At 41.3% G+C, this 22,984-nt stretch overlaps 1 protein-coding gene and 1 long non-coding RNA gene across 28 annotated transcripts in view; one reads left to right on the top strand and one right to left on the bottom strand.

The window, feature by feature from the left end:
* LOC128932316 (uncharacterized) overlaps positions 1-10,766 on the top strand; it is a 455,935-nt gene extending 445,169 nt beyond the window's left edge. For all 19 annotated transcript variants that reach the window (XR_013536601.1, XR_013536602.1, XR_013536600.1 and 16 more), the window contains 2 exons: positions 4,353-4,494; positions 9,891-10,766. The gene's annotated coding sequence lies outside the window, so the exon portion shown is untranslated. The remainder of the gene's footprint in view (positions 1-4,352; positions 4,495-9,890) is intronic.
* The window catches only part of LOC118154464 (uncharacterized), a 924,399-nt gene that overhangs the window by 4,089 nt on the left and 897,326 nt on the right, over positions 1-22,984 (bottom strand). For all 9 annotated transcript variants that reach the window (XR_013536616.1, XR_013536615.1, XR_013536618.1 and 6 more), the window contains one exon: positions 11,532-11,582. This is a non-coding gene — a long non-coding RNA (uncharacterized LOC118154464). The remainder of the gene's footprint in view (positions 1-11,531; positions 11,583-22,984) is intronic.

Raw genomic sequence — 22,984 nt, 5'->3', positions numbered from 1 at the left:
TAATGAAATGCTAGAATTTCAGAGTAATCCAGTGACTAACAGAGCTAGAATCAGAATCTGAACTGCCCAGAAACACCCAAAGCATGAGACCCTCACAGATGATTCATTTTAATACAGAAGTGATGGCCTCTATCTAGTGCATTATCAAGATCTGGAGTTTCTTGATAGCATTTTATTTTGGATCTATCATTGCACATTGTGCAATCTTGAAAACACACAGGAAAGGCTGACATTCAGCTCCAATATGGCCAAAACAATGGTGTAGCTACTATCTGTTCTGATTGTCAGTGCCTATACCATAGCAATTACCAAACATTTTTATTATATGTTCTCTTTCTTTCAGACACATACACACACTCACACACAAAGGAGATGAGTGCTTTATTTTAGAGTGCTGATTGATTTTCCTTAGAGGAATAAAATACTTTGCAGAAATGAGATAAGATTATACATTTTAGCACACCCAAGTGAATGTTTCTTCTAGATTTTATATGTATATATACATATGAATATGAATGTACATGTGTCATACATGCAAGAACACATATGCATGTATGATACATATGTATTCTAGCGTATATATATAGATATATCATACATGTAAATGTTATACATATGGATACATACTGTATATCACCTCTCTACTGAGTTTGTGTGTTCTTATGCACCCAAATAATTTTCAGAATTTTATTTCTGAGACACACCACGTGTATACTTGTGACTCTAGTTTATTTTCATGGTTAAAAACATCCTATTCTATTATTTTCAGTGTTATTTTATAAGCAATGCTTCATTCTTTGTTATGCTTACTATTAATAGTATATATATGCAAGAGTGTCTCTAGCATATATACTGAGGAATAAAATTGCTAGGTGATAAAATACAGGCATCTTCAACTTTATTGGATATTGACTAATCACTTTTTAAATAGTGTAAATCAATTTATGTCACCAGCAATGGGCAACAGTTCTTTTGTTCCATATCTTTTTTAACAGTTGACGTTGTCTAACGTTTTTTTTTCTTTAGATAATGGAGTAAAAATGTATCTTATTAATTTTTCATTTTATTTCTCTGCTTTAAATTCATGTGGTAGAGAATATTTTCATTTTATAGTTCATTTGCATTTTCTCCTCTGAATTGCTTGTTCAAATCTTCTGCTCAGTTTTCTATTAGGTATGGTTTACTCCTTAGAATATTATTTTTCTCAAAGATTATTTCAAAAGAAATTGGAAGGATGTCTTTTTCATAAATAGAACTGAGAATATATAATGTGAACTTCAATATGGTGACCAGACACTGCTTATTCTTTGAAAAGATAAAAACACTAAGGTAACGTTGATCAGTGGACCATAACAGTACTTGGATTCCTGCCTAATTACAAACTGGGCATTGAGAAGGGCTTCTCTCCTCACAGTAATTATATTGGAGGGTTGCCTTGATAGTGGTGGTCTTCTGGTCTGAAAGAAATCATGTACAGCTATGTGAGAGTGCTCCTTATGTGTCCAGGGAATGCACTGTGAAGTGTCTCACTGTCCAACTCTTACTCACTTTAACTTATCTCACTGATTATATATAGAATAAGGCTGCTGTCCAGACCTTACTGGCTCTTCCAAGCAGATGTGCACAGGTGGCCTGCAATCTCAAGTGCTCTTCTATAAATAAAGTTTATTAGGGGATTAAGTGATCACTTGTGGATTGGACCCATGAGCCTAGCTGCTTGAAGATTTGAGGGATGCCCTGGCATCTCCTTGTCCAAGGAAGCTTTCTTTTCTAGGTCGTTCTGTGCCTCTGTACCTCTAGAGATTTCTGGGATTTTTTTTGTACATAACACGGTCCATAGTGATGTAATGTATTAGATTAGGTAGGGCATAATAAAGCATTCATGTTTTCCTTTCTCAACATATAGAAAGCAGATGTGTTTCTAAAGCTGCTCAGAAAGTGAAGGTGTAAGGAAGAAAAAAAGAAAATGAAATAACTATATTTCCAGGCTAGGGTCATGATGTGCATATGGGCTCACCTCTACACCTGGGTATGGCTATTTGTCAACTTAAAAAAAGGGGACATGAGGCCGGGCGCGGTGGCTCACGCCTATAATCCCAGCACTTTGGGAGGCCGAGGCGGGTGGATCACGAGGTCAACAGATCGAGACCATCCTGGTCAACATGGTGAAACCCCGTCTCTACTAAAAATACAATAAAAATTAGCTGGGCATGGTGGTGCATGCCTGTAATCCCAGCTACTCAGGAGAATTGCCTGAACCCAGGATGTGGAGGTTGCCATGAGCCGAGATCACACCATTGCACTCCAAGAGCAAAACTCCGTCTCAAAAAAAAAAAAAAAACGGGACATGAATGACCCATTTCAGTGTAAGTTTTCTGTCTCATATTTGTGGTCACATTGAGATGTCTATAAAATTAATGATAATAATAGGCAAAAACCTTTAATAGGTTGACGTTTCATCTTACTAGGAGCAGGTGAGATGACTGAGACCCCTTCCTTGGATTGTAAGGGTCATGTTACAATGGGAAATTAATTAATTTGTGTCTCAATTTTCTGATGTGTAATGTGGGGATGCTGTCATACTGCTTGAGTCCAAGTACTAGTCTTAAAACTAAAAATAATAATTGTTATTATTTTATAACATCATTTTAGCAATGAAAAATCAGTAAGACCCAAGGTGTTTTCCTGACTTTTCCATGGATCTACAGCTGATAAGGGAACTCAGGTTTAACCTAGACCCTACATCCAGTGCTATTTCTGCTAATATATCCTTTCTCTCCTCTTGACATAGAGAGATTTGTTTATCAGATGAGGCAGTAAATATAAAAGTGTTTTGAAGAAATGAAGCCTGCAGTCAGTTATGTATTTTAAGGTATTAATTCTTAAATAGAAAAAAAAATGGTGTATTTAGATTGACCCTTTGTCAATTATGAACAAGCTACATGGTGCTCCACCAATGTGCAAATTATCATGCCAAGTACTAGGAGTGCAAAACACGGCTTCCTAGTCCTGGCACTAGCGGTATTTTGAGCCAGATATTTGGCGGCATCCCTGGCCCCTACCCTCCAGACACCAGTAGCACACCACTCCTCCCCAGTTGTGACAACCAACAATATCTCCAGATATTGCCAAATGTCTGCTGGAAGGAAAAGTGCCTCCTTAGCCCTCAGCTGAGAAGCATTGGCATAGGAATATAAAAGGTGCTCTCTATTCTCCAAAGAGTATGTACAACATAGGGGGGAGGGTGATGTTGGACTTATTTGCGACACACATACAGACATTACCATGAGAAAGCTGAGCAGGTTCACCTTCTGTGTGCTGACAAAGAGTTTTGTTTCTAGTCCTGGTTTTGGATTCTTATTACATATGTATGAATAACAATGAAAACTGCGATGTCAAAAGTCTCACCACAATTTTAGGAATGATGAAATGCTGCCTTCCCTTTCTTAATAGCAGTCTCTCAAACAAGAAGTTAGTTTTTGATAATACTAAATTTTCAATTTTATCACAAACCAATAACAAATAAGTGACATAAAATACATGCTCTGTTGAAATCTTAAATTTTTTTTAGAGATGGCATCTCGTTCTGTCATCCAGGGTGAACTGCAGTGGTGCAATCATGGCTCAGGGCATCCTTGAACTCCTGAGCTCAAGTGATCCTTCTGCATTTCAGCCTCTGGAATAGCTGGAACTACACGTGCAACCACACTTTAAATAAACACTGGCCGGGCACGGTGGCTCATGCCTGTAATCCCAGCACTTCGGGAGGCCAAGGCAGGTGGATCACAAGGTCAAGACCATCCTGGTCAACATGGTGAAACCCCATCTCTACTAAAAACACACACACACAAAATTAGCTGGGCATGGTGGCGTGTGCCTGTAATCCCAGCTATGCAAGAGGCTGAGACAGGAGAATTTGCCTGAAACCAGGAGGTGGAGGTTGCGGTGAGCCTGGGTAACAAGAGTGAAACTCTGTCTCAAAAAAAAAAAAAAAACTTTGTAAGAGACAGGGTCTTACTGTGTTTCTCGGGATATTCTGAAACTCTCAGACTCAAGCAGTCATCCCACCTCAGCCTCCTGAGTGTGGGGAGCAGTAGCCATCTTGCAACTATGTTGCTTAAGCTTTTGTTCCTCTTATCTAAACCTCCAAGTTTCACATTCCTCCTAGTCAGGAGGCTAGCCTGCAGTCTTGTCTCCATGGTTGCTCTCTGACCTCAGCCCTCAGAACTTCCCGCCCTTGCTTGTTTATAAGCAACCACCTTGTAGCTAACAAAGGAGACTTGATCAGATCCTTGACTTGTCCCCATTCTCCGCGTCTCCTGTCTCTCTTTTAATCACCACTCCCTCCCTAGGGTCGGGACAAACTGGCGCCTAACGTGAGAGCTCGAGTACGAGGGACACAGTGAGGGATGCCGTCGAGGTCAGCTGGCACAGAAGGATTAAGAAACCCGGAGGAAAGAGCATCATGGGAACCTGCCACGGACTCACGCTCCGGTAAGCAGACGGCGAATATGGGACAGGAAATCAGCCAGCATGAGTTGTTCATAGAGTTTAAGTAAGGCTTTAAAGGCACGGGGAGTAAAGGTGAAAATAAAACGATTGTGTAAATATTTTGACTACTTTCAGGATGTCTGCCCTTGGTTTCCCCAGGAAGGAACCATAGACCAAAAACAGTGGAAAAGGGCAGGAGATGCTTTAAAAGATTATTACCGTGCTTTTGGACCCGAGAAGGTCCCAGTCACAGCCTTTTCTTATTGGAACCTGATAGATGAAATTTTAACTCAGAGATGCCATGACCCCCTCATTGCCAATGTAATTACTCAGGGAGAGTCTCTCTTAAAGGGAGAACTCGATAAAAGCACCCTCAACAGTTCTAAGAACCCAGGTGACTCTAAGCAATTGTCTGTAACTGATGAGGCGTAGTCGCCACAAGCTAATGAGGAGGATTTAATGTCCTCTGATAGTGACTCAAAGAAGGGGATGCCTGGAGAGTCACAATGCCAGGCTGAGACTAAAAATGTGCCTTTAGCAAAGACAAAAAGAGGGCAAAAGAGGGTGTCTGCCCAGGGGGCCCCCAACTCAGGATCTAGACACACTAAAAAGGAAAAGACCCCCTGGCTAATCGAAAGAGCAAATAATTCTGAAGATGAAGGCATTGAGGAAGGAATAGATTGGGATGACTTAGAAGAAGAGGTGGACCGTTGTAAAAAACTCAGATTGGTTCCCCCATAGGTGGCGACCTCCGCCTTACAAGGCGGGGCCCTCAGCACCCCCAATGGCATGCCCCGTTATTGATCCCCGAAAAAGGTTACTAGAAAAAATGGAGTACCTAAAAGAACAGGTTAGGCTTGAAACTGAGCATCAAGAACTCATAGAACAGCTTGAAAAAATAAAAATAGGTAAAATAAAGAATGAGGCTAAAACTCAAGTTACCCAAAATGTCATACCTCCCCGTAGGGGAGCGGCATTAAGACAACCTCCTCAGCTTAACACCTTATTAGATTTAGATGATCCAAGCGCGTACCCGGTGACAGAAACCACCGACCACCAGGGGACAGCTTGGAGGCATCATGCCGGTTTCGATTTTATAATAAAGAACTAAAAACTGCAGTGGCACAATACGGCGCTACTGCTCCATACACCACTGCGATTTTAGAATCAGTGGCCGAAAATTGGCTTACCCCAGGAGATTGGCAGACCTTGGCCCGAGCCACCCTTTCAGGGGGTGATTATTTGTTGTGGAAATCTGAGTTTTATGAATGTTGCAAGGAAACTGCCCACCGCAATGCACAGGCTAATGATAATTGGAATTTTGACATGCTAGCTGGTCAAGGAAATTACGCTACCAGCGACGCACAAATGCGATATGATGCAGGTCTGTACGCCCAAATTCAAACTGCGGGAACAAAGGCCTGGCGAAAGCTGCCTGCAAAGGGGGATGTTAGTGCCTCCCTTACTAGCATAAAACAAGGGCCAGATGAAGCTTTTTAGAATTTGTACATCGCAGGCAGAATTTTTGGTAATGCAGATGCAGGTACAGATTTTGTTAAACAACTCGCATTTGAAAATGCTAATGCTGCCTGCCACGCGGCTAACCGCCCTTATAAAAGGAAAACAGACCTCTCAGGGTATATACGCCTGTGCTCAGACATAGGCTCTGCCTATCAACAGGGGTTAGCTATGGCTGCAGCCCTACAGGGCTATACTGTGAAACAGTTCTTATCTAATAAGTCAAAAAATAGGTGCTTTCAATGTGGCGCCCCTGGTCACTATGATAAAGATTGTAATGCCGATAAAAAACCCTCCCTTAATACAAAAGTCCCTGGCTTATGTCCACGATGCAAGAGAGGGAAGCATTGGGCCAATGAATGTAAATCCAAAAGGGATGCCCAAGGGCAACCACTTTCTCCACATCAGGGAAACAGAATGAGGGGCCAGCCCCAGGCCCCCAAGCAAAAACAAATCTATGGGGCAGTCAGTTTTGTTCCTCCAACCAACAATCCGTTTCAAACCTCTGTCGAGCCACAACAGGAAGTGCAGGATTGGACCTCTGTTCCACCTCCCACACAGTATTAACACCTGAAATGGGGGTTCAAGCATTGCCCACAGGTGTCTTGAGGCCCCTGCCTAAGGGTTCTTTTGGACTTACTCTAGGACGAGGTGGCCTTACCCTACAATGTCTACTTAATAGATAATGATTACACAGGAGAAATCAAAGTCATGGTAACCTCCCCTAAAGTTTTAAGTACTATCTCCCCTGGACAAAGATTTGCACAGCTCTTACTTCTCCATAAAACCCATAATAGAGTTATAAAAAAGGACAGAGGTAACTTAGGCTTCGGTTCCTCTGACGTCTATTGGGCAGAAGTGGTACCTTCTGACAAGCCCATGATGAGATTATGGCTAGATGGAAAGGAATTTACCGGACTAGTAGATACTGGAGCAGATGTGACTATAATTAACAAAACCCAGTGGCCTGCCACATGGCCAGTAAGTGCTACTATTACTCATCTCACCAGTATTGGTCAGAGCAAAAATCCCGAGAAAAGTACAAAAATGTTAAAATGGGAGGATAAAAAGGGAAATCAAGGTCAAATCCAACCTTATATTGTTGCAGGCCTACCCTTCAACCTTTGGGGAAGGGATTTGCTGGCTCAGATAGGTATGGTCATAGGTAGTCCTAATGAGATCATTACTGCCCAGATGCTTAAACACGGGTATGTGCCTGGCACTGGAAAACCCAAACTGGAATTTTAAACCCTATCGAATCTAAACCAAAAACAGACAAGAAAGGAGTAGGACATTTTCAGTAGGAGCCGCGGTCTGTCCTGTAGCCCACGCAGACAAAATTACTTGGTTATCAGACAACCCCGTATGGGTTGACCAATGGCCCCTCTCTTCAGAAAAATTAGCTGCCGCACAACAACTGGTACAGGAACAGTTACGGGTGGGGCATATAGAACCTAGTAATTCTCCTTGGAATACACCAATCATCATTATTAGAAAAAAGTCAGGAAAATGGCGCTTGCTACAGGATCTTAGAGAAGTCAACAAATCCATGGTCCTCATGGGGGCCTTACAAACTGGGCTACCTTCTCCTGTCGCCATACCCCTAAACTACTATAAAATTGTTATTGATTTAAAGGACTATTCCATTACATCCAGATGATCAAAAACGTTTTGCTTTCAGTGTGCCTTCTACCAATTTTAAGGAACCTATGAAAAGATATCACTGGAAAGTGTTACCTAAAGGCATGGCTAATAGTCCAACCTTATGCCAGTCTTTTGTTGCCTAGCTATTCAACCTATTAGAGACACCTGGAAAGAGATCTATATTATCCATTATATGGATGATATTCTTTTAGCAGGAAAAGTTGGACAGGATGTTTTGTCTTGTTTTAAAGCCTTACAAACATCTCTTACTCAACATGGTCTGCTAATAGCTCCTGAAAAGGTGCAACTCACAGACCCCTATACGTACTTAGGCTTCCAACTAAAAGGAAGCCAAATTACTACGCAAAAGGTACAACTCAGGTTAGATAAACTGAAGACACTCAATGACTTTCAGAAGTTATTAGGAGATATTAATTGGCTACTACCTCATTTGAAACTATGCAGGGCAGATCTCAAACCGCTATATGATATTCTAAATGGAGACCCAAACCCCACATCACCTCGCGACTTAACCTCTCAGGGCATACATGCTATTCAACTGTGGAACATGCCATCAATCATCAGACCATCACTTTTGTAGATTCTAGCAAGCCGCTCCAATTTATTATTTGTCAAACCTCATTATCTCCTACTGCTGTATTTTGGCAAACCGCTCCACTCATGTGGGTACACCTCCCTAACACGCCAAAAAGAGTCCTTGAACCATATTACGTTATGGTAGCTAATCTAATTATCCAAGGCCGAACAAGTTCAGTGGCTCATGCAAACTACTGAGGCTTGGCCTATAGCATTGGCTTCCTTTTCAGGACAATTAGACAACCACTATCCCCCTCATAAGTTGATTGCTTTTGCCAATAGACATGAATTTATCTTTCCAAAAGTCACAAAATCTGAGCCCATTTCCACTGGACTCGTAGTGTTCACCGATGGTTCATCCACAGGTATAGCTGCCTATGTTAGTCAAAGCCATACCGTGCAGTTTCAAACTCAATCATCCTCGGCTCAGCTTACTGAGCTGCAAGCAGTTATAGCAGTATTCTCTGCTTTCCCTAATCAACCCTTAAACATTTACACCGATAGTGCATACATTGCTCAATCCATACCTAATTTAGAGACAGCTCACATCATCAAACATACCTCTTCAGCTGCAAAATTATTCAAACAATTACAACAGTTCATCATCAGCAGAACTCATCCTTTTTTTATTGGACACCTGCGGGCCCACTCAGGATTGCCTGGACCACTGTCACAAGGCAATCAACAAGCCGACCTAGCCACCTGCGTTTTTCATACATATGCCACAAAAGCTAAAGACCCACTATCTCAAGCTCAACACACACACAACCTACACCACCTTAATGCTCACTCCCTTAGATTATTACATCATATTACCAGGGAACAAGCTAGACAAATAGTTAAGGAATGCACACAATGTGCCACTCACTTACCCGTACCCCATTTGGGAGTTAACCCTAGGGGCCTAGTCCCTAATGCACACTGGCAGATGGATGTAACTCATGTTTCAGAATTTGGCAATCTCAAATATGTTCATGTATGCATTGATACCTACCGTGGATATGTGTTTGCCACACTCCAAACTGGAGAAGCCACCAAACACGTCATCGGGCACTTACTGTCTGCTTTTGCCACCCTTGGCTGTCCACAAAAAATTAAAACCGATAATGGACCAGGGTATACCAGCACAGCCTTTGCCCGGTTCTGCTCTCAATTAAACATACAACATATAACTGGCATCCCCTATAATCCTCAAGGCCAAGGGATAGTTGAGAGACCCCATCTCACTTTAAAAATTACCTTTGAAAAAATAAAAAAGGGGGAATGGTACCCCATTAAGGGGTCCCCCAGAAAACTCATGGCACATTCACTATTTATACTCAATTTTTTAACTTTGGACAAAAATGGACACCCCGCTGCAGAACGCCATTGGCAATCAGAAACTCAAACAAAATTGGCATCAGTGATGTGGAAAGATCCTATGACTGGCTCCTGGCATGGACCCAACCCCGTACTGATTTGGGGTAGAGGATCAGTCTGTGTATATGCAAAAGAAGCAGATTCAGCCAGATGGCTACCAGAGAGATTAGTGAAACAAGTAGACAGTAAAGGAACATCAGGATGTGAGGATAATAACCCCTCCCAGGGAACGTGTTAAACCCTGAGGATTATTCCCTGTTCCCCCTCTTTCAATCTTTCAGAAACATGCGGACCTTAATATTGATATCCCTGATAATCGCTCTCATACCTAAGACCGACAGCGGATTCGGATCACAATATGATGTAAGATCAACTTGACTCCCTAGCCGAAGTAGTCCTGCAAAACCGACGAGGCCTACATCTGCTCACCGCCCAGAAAGGAGGACTGTGCCTTGCATTAGATGAAAAATGCTGCTTTTATGCTAACCGTTCTGATGTTGTCAGAGATAAGATAAAAGCCCTGTAAGAAGACCTGGCAAAAAGAAGAAAAGCACTCTTCGATAATCCATTGTGGGGAGGGTTGAATGGGTTCCTCCCCTATATCCTCCCCCTCCTCGGCCCTTTTGTCGTTTTCCTCCTACTCCTCACTGTTTGTCAAACAACAGATTGACTCCATAAAAATGCAGCCCCTGCAGGTCCATTATCATAAGCTGGAAATGGCTACAGTGGAAGCTTGATAAGCACCACCAACCGTTTCTGACATTGCCTGATGAGCTGGACCAGTTAGCCAATGACGGGCAACCTGAGAGCCTAGCAGTAACATATGAATCCCGCTCACCCTATGACGGGTAAGGGTAAAAAGCATCACTGCAGGTATATCTCTTGACCTAAGACAGGCATGGTCCCCACAGGCAATCGGCCACACAAAAATTTAAAAAAGGGGTACCTGTGGGGAGCAGTAGCCATCTTGTAACTATGTTGCTTAAGCTTTTGTTCCTCTTATCTAAACCTCCATCTTGTGGACTTCCCTTATTTAAGTTTCACATTAGTCACGAGGCCTCGTCTCCCTGGTTGCTCTCTGACCTCAGCCCTCAGAACTTCCCGCCCTTACTTGTTTATAAGCAACCGCCTTGTAGCTAATAAACGAGACTTGATCAGATTCTTGACTTGTCTCCATTCTCCGCGTCTCCTGTCTCTCTATTTTAATCCCCACTCCCTCCCTAGGGTGTCTGTTGCTCGTCCCGCAGGTCGGGACACCTGAGTAGCTGGGAATACAGGTGTGAACCACTGCGTTCAGCTCTGTTAAAATTTTCAATAGTACAAAAATATATTAATTAAAAGTATATATTTGGTTTTAATTACCTTACGTGAAAACCCTTTCCCTGTATTTTCTGTTCCACTGATTATCTTTTGCTACATGGTCAGTTTTTTTGATTGGGTGTATTTGTCTTGCCATTGGTTCTGCTTCTTTAGTAAGTACACCAATTATTAATCTCTGCATCTATATTCTCTCTAATCATTTTTATTATTTTCTTTTTTTTGTTTCTCTCAGACCTGTCTTCCAACTTGATGGATATATTGGTAACATTATCTATTCTATTTCTTGCTGCTTTCACTATGCTTTTTATTTCTGTAACAATTTGTTTATCTGCATTTTTTGAGACAATAGGGGACATATTGAGAAAGCATGTGAAGACATCAGTGCGGCTTACACTGAATTTGAGCCAATTCCACAGTTTCTGAATGGGACTCCTAGGTGTGGATAAATGGACTTAGAGCACAAGGCAGCTCACTGAAACTAAGCTGATGGAGAGTGAAGAAAGGTAAAGGGACAAAATAGGGTGACTGCATTACTTTGGGCTCTCCAGAGAAAACCATGAAGATCTAGTTATATCTGTCTCTACTTTAAGGAATTGACTTACCTGATTGTGGAGGCTGAGAAGTCCAAGATCTGTATTCAGCAGGCTGGAGACCTAGAAGAGCCAATGGTATAAATTGCAGTTTTTATCTGAGTTTCAAGGCAGAAGACCTTTTTATGTGAGCTAACTAGGAGTTTTGTTTCTGTTTTTATATTTTTAATAGGCATAAATAGCAACAAAAACTGCTGTAACAGGAAATAACACATTTTAGGAATAAACTGGTTTCTCCTCCTTAACTGTGGTCTCTCAAACAAGATGTTAATCTTTAATGATACTACATTTCCAATTTTATCTCAAATAATACATAAGTGACATAAAATACATGCTCTGTTAAAATTGTATTTCATAAGTCTATTCAATAGATGGGGGAGAGAAATCTGCTTTACTCAGTCTCTACATGAGATTAACATTTGAATGGGCAAACACTATCATAGACACCTGGTGACCCCCTAGAATACTGTTGAACCAAATATCTGGGCACCCTGATTTGTCAAGTGTACAAATAGATCAGCATGTTGGCCTTGTGTGGCCACTTATCCATAGATCTAGTATGAGAGACCTTCCCTACTGCATGCATAAATGCCTCAGTTTATCAAGGAGTGCCCTGCATCCTGGCTCACCCATACATGCTCTGCACCTCTAACATTAGCAGACACATATGACAGACAAGAAGGATGAGAAATGTTCCCTAATCCTACACTGCAAATAGTAGAAAAAGAAAAGAAATTCAATGCTAGGCATGACTGTAATCAGGGTACAAGGAAGCACTACAAATAATCTAAGGCTAAAGAAATTGCATATTATTCTGTCTTGAGGACTGATACTTTAAAAGTATGTACATGGACAGCAAGGAAGGACTAGGACACTCACTAACTTTAGTATTCTCTACATGTTCTTAAATTCCCAATAGAGTTAATCCCTGAAACACAAATAGTATCTCCATTTTAAGTACCTACCTGTAAAGAGTTCATTTAAAGTAAGCTAGGGGGTCACCCGGTAATTACAATAACCACAAAACTACAAAAACTTCATAACAATAAAAATATACATTCTCAAACAGAAGACTTCCCATTACAGAATAGCCAAAGTCAAAAGTGAAAGTAAATCAAAGCAGCTGAGTATATAAGCTGCAAATGTAAATTATTCCATTTACCAGGTTTTTAAATGATAGAGAAATTCAGAGCTCAGCTTAAGTACACAGTCAAAAAAAAATCCAAGCATATTATATTTTAATGAGTTCCAATCACAAGTAATTCATTGTGACATCCTATAAAAGATGAGTGCTTGAATGCTCTAGGAAAGATGGTTACGGAGCATTGTTGTTGGTATCTGGATGCTACAGGCAGAGCCAGATGGAAAAATGAGTGGTAACATGAGGTTCAAGAAGTCATAATATGAGGAGGATCCAAGATGGCAGATTAGGCACAACTCCAGTGCACAACACCCAGCGAGAGAGAGACAGAAACCCAGAGATCTCCTAGCACCAACTGAGGTACCAGGTGCATTTCAATGGGTTTGGTCCAAGGGTGAGCAAAACCCACTTAGGGCAGACCGAGGGAGGGAGGGGTGCTGCTTCACCCAGAAAGTGCATCTGACTGGTGAGTTGGAGGCTCTACCTCTGGTGCTCCAGTCCAGATACAGCACTTCCCCCAAAGCCTTGGAAATACACAGAAAAGGGGATCTTTGCCAGTCAAGCATGGGGAATTATAAGTGTGGAGTTGAGTAAGAGTCTGCAGACTGAGCTATCACCCCCTCCCCCTGCCCAGAGAGGAAGCTGTAAGCAGGAGCAGATGGGCCACCCCTACCCCATGACCGAAGAGAAAGCTCGAAGGGGGAGACTGCCAGGTGCGGCTGGGCGAGTCCCTAACCACCCCCACAAACCCCAGAGGGCTGAAGCTCTGACTCTGGTGGGTTGCTTAGCCAATGCTGTAAGGCCGGTTGCCTTTCTGGGAGTCAAAGGGACACATTCATCACTCTCCACGCCTGATAACTGCGTCATCACCTGAGCTCATTTTCTGGCTTTGCCACGTGGCTTCCCCCACACCTGCCTCTGCATACCATACCCAAGCCCACACTCAGCACTAAATTATGCATCCAACCTCCAGCCCACTGTTAAAAAAACCCTGCAGAAAAAATTTTAAAGAAGCCCCACCATACCCTGCCTGGCAACAGCCTGCCCCATATACCCCTGGCAGGCCCGCATACCCAAGGTCTTGGCCGCCTACCAATGGCAGCTAGTTTCATGTACTTCCTACTTTAACTCCATATACTTCCTGCTCCTCAACAGCCAATAGAAATGCCTTCTCTTTGTTTCCCCAGTAGTCAATCAAGGCCCACTTACCCAAGGTCCCGCCCACCTACAAATAGCAACCAGCTCCATGTACTTCCTGTTCCTCAACAGCAAATAGAAATACCTTCCCTTTGTTTTCCCAATAGCCAATCAGTTGCCTGCCCTCCCCTTAGAACCCCATGCCCTAAACAGCCAGGCATGACTTCTCTGGCCCCACCCTGGACCACAGAACCTTGCCTGGGAGCTGAATAAATTAGCTTTTCACTTTCTTATACTTGCCTCAGTTTCCTCATTTTACCTTGGCAATAAATCTTACAAGTGCCACAGTCTGAGATGAAATGATCCAGCCCACTGGAGGAAGGGCACAACCCACCACTAGAGGGGTGGGACTGGGCTACATGTTTTAACAAAAAACACAGGAAGCCTACGTAGCAACAGGATGGCATTCTTGACAACCCAGCAGCACCTAAATGTCAGTGGAAGAGGTGGGCCTAATCTCCCAGCATAAACAAAAAAGACACAGGAAGCTTCCCTAGTAATCTGAATGAGTCCCTAGAAACTTAGTAGCAACCCAACAGGCAGACAAGCAACCTCATCAAGCTGCTCTCTGACTCCACAGCCAGGTAAATCCACAAAGATGGGAAAAAAAACCAGCACAAAAAAGGTAAAACCACCAAAGACTAGAACAGCTCTTCTCTTTCAAGGGATCACAACTTGACCTAGAAGGAGTGCGAAGAATTAATGGAAACAGGATCGAGAAGGTGGATAATAACAAGCTTTTCAGAGCTAAAGGAACACATTCTAACTTGATGCAAAGAAACCAAAACCTTGAAAAAAGGTTAGACGAAATGCTAACTAGAATAACCAGCTTAGAGAAGAACATAAACGACTTGATGGAGTTGAAGAACACAGCACGACAACTATATGAAGCAAACACAAGTTTTAATAGTCAAATCGATCAAGCAGAAGAAAGGGTATCAGAGATTGAAGATCAACTCAATGAAATAAAAAGAGTGAAAAGATATGAACAAAGCCTCCAAGAAATATGGGATTATGTGAAAAAACCTAATCTATGCTTGATTGGTGTACCTGAATATGATGGGGAGAATGAATCCAAGCTGGAAAACACACTCCAGGATATTACACAGGAGAACTTCCCAAGCCTAGCAAGGCAGCCCAAATTTCAAATTCAGGAAATACAGAGAACTCCACAAAGATATTCCTCAAGAAGAGCAACCCCAAGGCATATAATTGTCAGATTCACCAGCGTTGAAATGAAGGAAAAAATGCTAAGGGCAGCCAGAGAGAAAGGTCAGGTCACCCACAGAGGGAAGCCCATCAAACTCAGGGCAGATCTCTTGGCAGAAACTCTACAAGCCAGAAGAGAGTGGGGGCCAATATTCCACATCTTTAAAGAAAAGAACTTTCAACCCAGAATCTCATATCCAGTCAAACTAAGCTTCATAAGTGAAGGAGAAATAAAATCCTTTATGGACAAGCAATTATTGAGAGATTTTTGTCACCACCAGATCTGCCCTACCAGAGCTCCTGAAAGAAACACTAAGCATGGAAAGGAACAAGTACCAGTCACTGCAAAAGCAAACCAGTGAGTGAGGGGGCAAAGACCAAAAATGCAATGAAGAAAATGAGTCAACTAATGAGAAAGAAAACCAGCCAGTAACAAAATGCAGGATCAAATTCACACATAACAATATTAACATTGAATGTAAATGGCCTAAACGCCCCAATCAAAAGACACAGACTGGCAAACTGGATAAAAAGTCAGAGCCCATCAGTGTGCTGTATTCAAGAAATCCATCTCACACACAAAGACACACATAGACTCAAAATAAAGATTTGGAAGAAGATTAAACAAGCAAATGGAGAACAAAAAACAGCAGGGATTGCAATCCTAGTCTCTGATAAAATGGACTTCAAACCAACAAAGATCAAAAGAGACAAAGAAGGACATTACATAATGGTAAAAGGATCAACCAGCAGGGAGAGCTAACTATCCTAAATATATACGCCCCCAACACAGGAGCACCCAGATACATAAAGCAAGTTCTTAATGACCTAAAATGAGATTTAGACTCCCACACAATAATAGTGGGAGACTTCAATACTCCACTGTCAATATTAGATTGATGAGACAGAAAATTAACAAGGATATCGAGGACTTGAATCCAGAGCTGGACCAAGCGGATCTGATAGACATATATAGAACACTCCACCCCAAATCCACAGAATATACATTTTTCTCAGCATCACATTGCACTTACTCTAAAATTAACCACATCATTGGAAGCAAATCACTCCTCAGCAAATGCAAAAGAACAGAAATCATAACAAACAGTCTATCAGACCACGGTGCAATCAGACTAGAACTCAGGATCAAGAAACACACTCAAACCTGCACAGCCATTTGGAAACTGAACAACTTGCTTCTGAATGTTGACTGGATAAACAATGAAATGAAGGCAGAAAAAAAGATGTTCTTTGAAACCAACCAGAATGAAGACACAACTTACCAGAATCTCTGGGACACCTTTAAAGCAGTATCGAGAGGGAAATGTATAGCAATAAATGCCCACCAGAGAAGAGAGGAAAGATCTAAAATCGACACCCTATCATCAAAATTGAAAGAACTAGAGGAGCAAGATAAAAAAAACTCAAAAGCTAGCAGAAGACAAGAGATAACTAAGATCAGAGCAGAACTGAAGGAGATAGAGACACACACACAAAAAAAAAACCCTTCAAAAAATCAATAAATACAGGAGCTGGTTTTTTGAAAAGATCAACAAAATAGACCACTAGCCAGATTAATAAAAAAGAAAAGGGAGAAGAACCAAATGGATGCAATAAAAAATGATAAAGCAGTTATCACCACTGATCCCACAGAAATACAAGCTACCATGAGAGATTACTACAAACAGCTCTACTCACATAAACCAGTAAACCAGGAAGAAATGTATAAATTCCTAGACACTTGTAGAGTACAAAACTAAACCAGGAGGAAGCGGAAACCCTGAATAGACCAATAACAAGGGTTGAAGTAGAGGCAGCAATCAATAGCCTACCAACCAAAAAAAGTCCAGGTCCAGATGGGTTCACAGCTGAATTCTACCATACAAAGAGGAGCTGGTTCCATTCCTTCTGAAACTGTACCAAACAATACAAAAGGAGGGAATCCTCCCTAACTCATTTTATGAGACCAACATCATCCTGATACCAAAACCAGGCAGAGACTCAACTGAAAAAGAAAACTTCAGGCCAATATCCATGATGAACATTGACTCAAAAACTTCAATAAAATACTGGCAATCAGATTGCAACAGCACATCAAGAAGGTTATCCATCATGAACGAGTAGGCTTCATCCCAGGGAGGCAAGGCTGGTTCAACATACGCAAATCCATAAATGTAATCCATCACATAAACGGAACCAAAGACAAAAGCCACATGATTATCTCAATAGATGCAGAGAAGGCCTTCGATAAAATTCAACAGCCCTTTGTGCTAAAATCTCTTAATAAACTAGGTATTGATGGAAATATCATAAAATAAAAGCTATATATATGACAAACCTAAAGTCAATATCATACTGAATCGGCAAAAGCTGGAAGAATTCCCTCTGAAATCAGGCACTAGACAAGGATGCCCTCTCTCACCACTCCTATTCAACATAGTATTGGAAGTTCTAGCCAGATCAATCAGGCAAGAAAAAGAAATAAAGGGTATTCAATTAAGAACGGAGGAAGTCAAACTGTCTCTATTTGCAGATTACATGATTGTATATCTAGAAGACCCCATCATCTCAGCCCAAAATCTTCTCAAACTGATAAGCAACTTCAGCAAAGTCTCAGGATACAAAATCAATGTGCAAAAATCACAAGCATTCCTATACACCAATAACAGAGAGCCAAATCAAGAGCAAACACCCATTCACAATTGCTACAAAGAGAATAAAATACCTAGGAATACAACTAACAAAGGATGTAAAGGACCTCTTCAAGAAGAACTACAAACCACTGCTCAATGAAATAAGAGAGGACACAAACAGATAAATATTCCATGCTCATGGTTAGGAAGAATTAATATCATGAAAATGGCCATATTGCCCAAAGTAATTTACAGATTCAATGCTATCCCCATCAAGCTACCAATGACCTTCTTCACAGAACTAGAAAAAACCACTTTAAACTTCATATGGAATCACAAGAGACCCCGCAAAGCCAAGACAATCCTAACCAAAAAGAACAAAGCTGGAGGCATCATGCTGCCAGACTTCAAACTATAATACAAGGCCACAGTGATCAAAACAGAGATACAGACCCATGGAACAGAACAGAGACCCCAAAAGAAACACCACACATCTACAACCATCTTATCTTTGACAAACCAAGCAAAATCAAGCAATGGGGAAAGGACTCCATGTTTAATAAATGGTATTGGGAAAACTGGCTAGCAATGTGCAAAAAGCAGAAACTGGACCCCTTCCTGTCACCTTACACTAAAATAACTCCAGATGGATCAAATATTTAAACATAAAACCTAACAACATAAAATCACTGGAAGAAAATCTAGGCAACACCATCCAGGACATAGGCATAGGGAAGGACATCATGACTAAAACACCAAAAGCAATGGCAGTAAAAGCCAGGATAGGCAAATGGGATCTAATTAAACTTCATAGCTTCTGTACAGCAAAAGAAACCATCATTAGAGTGAATCAGCAACCAACAGAATGGGAAAAAATTTTTGCAATCTACCCATCTGACAAAGGGCTGATACCCAGAATCTACAAAGAATTAAAACAGATATACAAGAAAAAACCCCATTCAAAAGTGGGTGAAGGATATGAATAGACACTTTTCAAAAGAGGACATATATGAGGCCAACAAACATATGAAAAAATGCTCATCATCACTGATCATTAGAGAAATGCAAATCAAAACCAGAGATATCATCTCACACCAGTTAGAATGGCGATTATTAAAAAATCGGAAGACAGCAGATGCTGGAGAGGATGTGGAGAAATAGGAACACTCTTACACACTTGGTGGGAGTGTAAATTAGTTCAACCATCGTGGAAGACAGTGTGGCAATTTCTCAAGGATCTAGAAATAGAAATTCCATTTGACCCAGCAATCCCACTATTGGGTATACACCCAAAGAACTATAAATCATTCTATAAAGAACATGCACACGTATGTTCACTGCAGCCCTGTGTACAATAGCAAAGACCTGGAACCAACCCAAATGCCCATCAATGATAGACTGGACAAAGAAAATGTGGTACATATACACCATGGAATACTACGCAGCCATAAAAAATGATGAGTTCGTGTCCTTTGTAGGGACTTGGATGGATCTGGATACCATCATTCTCAGCAAACTGACCCAAGAACAGAAAGCCAAGCACCGTATGTTCTCACTCATAGGTGGGTGTTGAACAACAAGAACACGTGGACTCAGGAAGAGGAGCATCACACACAGGGGACAGTTGCGGGGGTGGGGGAGAGAAAATGGGGGGTAGGGGGAGGGTGGGGAGGTATAACATGGGGAGAAGTGCCAGATACAGTATGCACCTAAAGTAAAATTAATAAATTTTAAAAAAGAAGTCATAATAGCTGAACCCACTGAGCTATCTCAGCACTTACTCTTTGTCATTATTTTATGCATATTAATGCATTTACATAGCATATTTAAAATGACAACTCTAGGAGTGAGTTACACTCATTGCTACCATTTGGAGATGAGAAAACTGAGGCACAGAGGTTAAATCCTAGACAAGGCATGCAGTGAGGGAGTTGCAGAGCTGAAATTCAAATACAGACAACCCGTCTCTAGAGGTCACTATCTTTACCACTTCTTTCCACTGACTCTAAGGAAACGTATGGGGCTGTGCTCCATTAATAAACCTTCAGCAGGACAGGCTGGAAGCTCGGTATTCCAATCACACACACTGACAGCCATCTCTTTGTCTTCAACATTTCAGAAATCCTCAACTTAAGGTTCTCATACTAGAATTTTGGTTAACGAAGAGTAGAAGTCAACAAAGGGTCAGAGAATGAGTTGTCAGAGAACTAGGTAGACAGACAGGAAGAAATCTCAAGGGGAATTTGGTCTTAGTGAATATATTTTGAGCACTTGCTATTTCTCAGGGGCTGTGGTCCATGATTCATGGACATTTGCACTAAACACTCACAGCCCAATGACATCAATCTAATGGGGCCTGTTAATGATGAGGACAGGGAAGTCATGAACAGTTCAAGGTCTCATTCAAAGGGCTAGACTGAGGACACAATTGAGCCAGCTCAAAGCCAGGCCCTGTGAATCCAAGATTGTGTCTTTTTCCTGCACAAATAGAAAGTTTGGGTCAGACAAGTCAACAATAAAGCAAGATAAGGGGAAATTAACTCAGGGTATAGCTAAAGACCTGATCATAAATTCAGATATATAAAGGTCACTGAGATTGGATATTGGAGAACGAAAGAGCCACTGAAACCACTTATGTCTTATATGCAGCTGCCTTCTTTCTCTTAAGAGTCCCTAAAGCAGATGTTGGTCATTCTGAGAAAAGTCTATGTTCCCTCTGGGACTGGGGTTTAGTGAGTGAAAATTGGTGCCACTGAGCATTCCCTGGATGTTGAATTCCCTGCCCAGAAAAGGCTCTTCACTCTGAACTATACAGAAAGGGTGCTAAACAGCCTCTTCACAGGCTGTGTATTCTGATGCTGAGAAACACTGTCTTTGAGAGGATTTATGCTTCTGTGATCTTGGTATATCTCACTGGTACAAATTTTGATCCACATGGAAAATTTAACTTCTAATTAACGTATGCTGTTACAGTGATGTCTATCAGAAAAATCATGAAAGGGAGCTCACTTTGCACACCCTGGGGCAAGGAAAACTCGTCCGGGAGTTGAATTGACCACACCTCCTGGTAACCCAGGACCAAGGGGGTTTCCAGAACATGGAACTTTTTGTGTTAAAACAAGGAAAAGTCCTATGCAACATGGGAAGAACTGGTCGTTCCTGCTGTGTCTCAGAGAGGGAAAGAATAACATAACCCACAGCAAGGGCCCAATGATGACAGTGTTGCTGCTCTGGTGCCTTACTTGGTGAATTTAAAATAACGTATTGAATGGTGAACAAAATTCTACACTCATAGTGGCATAGTACTACAAGGTGAGACTATATTTTGGTCAAGATTCCCCCTCTTGTTTTTCCATTTGTAGAACTCTGTTTTTGTTTGTTTTTAAAAACCACATTTTTGTTAATCTCTTCAAATGCACTCCCAAAATTTGTATTACTCCAAAGTATCTAATACGAACAATTGGGGGGGAAAAGAAAAACAACACAGAAACCAAAACTTGAGAACAAACTCAAGTGGTCACTTTAAAATTAGTGCTAAGAAAGGTTTCAGATCCATTTTATCTGACCTTCTAACACACAAGAAATTAGATACAGAAATCAGAAAAAAAGGTCCCCTTAAATCAGGCTTCTGAGCAAAGTTTTTTTGGGTACCAAAGTAAGATGTGATCTTATCAGAGGAAGCTCCCTTCTTGAATAATTCATCATTTTGCCAAATGCTGAAGATGCAGTTGGACCACAACTCAAACTGATTTATGCAGCAGGATTCTGTTTTGTTTGCTTGAGTTGGCAAAGTTTCTCTCTAAGGACTGGGAAATCTCTGCAGCTTCAGCGTGAGGCCGAGCATCAGAGGAAGGGTGGCAAGAAGGAGCCGCCAGTTGTCAGCCTGTGAGAATGCCTTCAGGTGGCCACGGCATCCTAAACACAGCCCTGGGAGAGATGACATCTCCCTGAAGGGCTGCCAAGATAATCCCACACCAATATGGAATTGTAAGCCTTTATTAAGTAGTTTGCAGTGTCTGCTTCAACAAATGCACCCACTGCTGTGAAGACACCCACCGTGCCTTGAAAGAGATGCAAAGAGATCAGCCAAGGAAGAAAATGTTTTGGGAAATCCTCACTCTGGTGGAGAAGTCACCTATCCCCCATCCCAACTGGGAAGTGGAGCTGGGAAAAGCAGACGGTTGCCTTTCTTTGTGCTTGTGTGTACATGTGTGTGCCTGCGTGACAGTATGAATCTACATTCAACACACATTGATGTTTTTAAAAAATAATACTTTCCTTGATTTAGAAAGGAAAATTTAAGTGGAATTAGCCTGTCAACATGAAACCATTACTGGTTATAATTTATTTCAGAACTGTTCAAAGCATTGGGGGTAGAGAGGCACCCTTGGCCAATAATTTGTAATGTTCAGTACCCAGTTAATGACCTTTTACATATGGACTTTAGCAGACTTGGTGGATACAATATATCTCTCATATCCCAGCGGGTTGGGCCTAATTGATATCATTAGAGACCCAGTCCTTCTGCACATGGCCTTGGAGATGTCGGTGTTACCAAGAAAGCTGCTTTTGATTTATTTTGCTTTTCTTCTTCATTCTTTACTTCTTTTCTTTCTTCCTTTCTCAAATCCTGCTCAAAGGCCAAACTTGTGAAGGTTAAAAATCCACAATCCAACTGCAGGGTTGGAACACTCTGGCTTGCAAATCTGTTTCTAAAGCCGGGACATCTAACGAGTAGCACTTGGCATGTCTAACAGGTAGTGAGCGGTTTTTTTTTTTTAACAAAAAGGGGCAGTCTACGTGTAAGATACACTAAAACATTTCAGTCACTTCTCAGATGTTTCTTGTTCCCATTGGAAGAATAGTATCTTCTTGCTCCAGTTGCAGCAGAAAACTTGAGGTCTCTAAATGATTTTTTTAAAGTTTTCTCTGTTCAGGTGCAAGTTCTGTGTCTTCTTAGCTCTGATATAAGTTTTCATCCTCAGCCTTAATCTCACAATAGAACTTTTATATGTAGTGATCAACTCATAAAAAGTCTTCAGGTTTGACTTCATTTTATTTGAGCTGAAACAACCCAGTAAATATGTTCACATCGATTATGGTGAGTAAGCTTATGTGTTTTAGATGATAATCAAATCTCTCTATCTGTTAAGAAAAAAGATTATGAAATCCATCAGCCAGAGATCATGAATTTCAGTTGATTCTGGCAGTAACCAATGTTCAAGTGTGTCATTTACCAATTTACTTATTTAGAGTATCCATTTGATTTCATTTGAAACAACGAA

Source organism: Callithrix jacchus, chromosome 6 (assembly GCF_049354715.1).
Source record: "Callithrix jacchus isolate 240 chromosome 6, calJac240_pri, whole genome shotgun sequence".
NCBI classification, from domain to species: Eukaryota; Metazoa; Chordata; class Mammalia; order Primates; family Cebidae; genus Callithrix; species Callithrix jacchus.
This window is presented reverse-complemented; position numbering and strand designations above follow the sequence as displayed.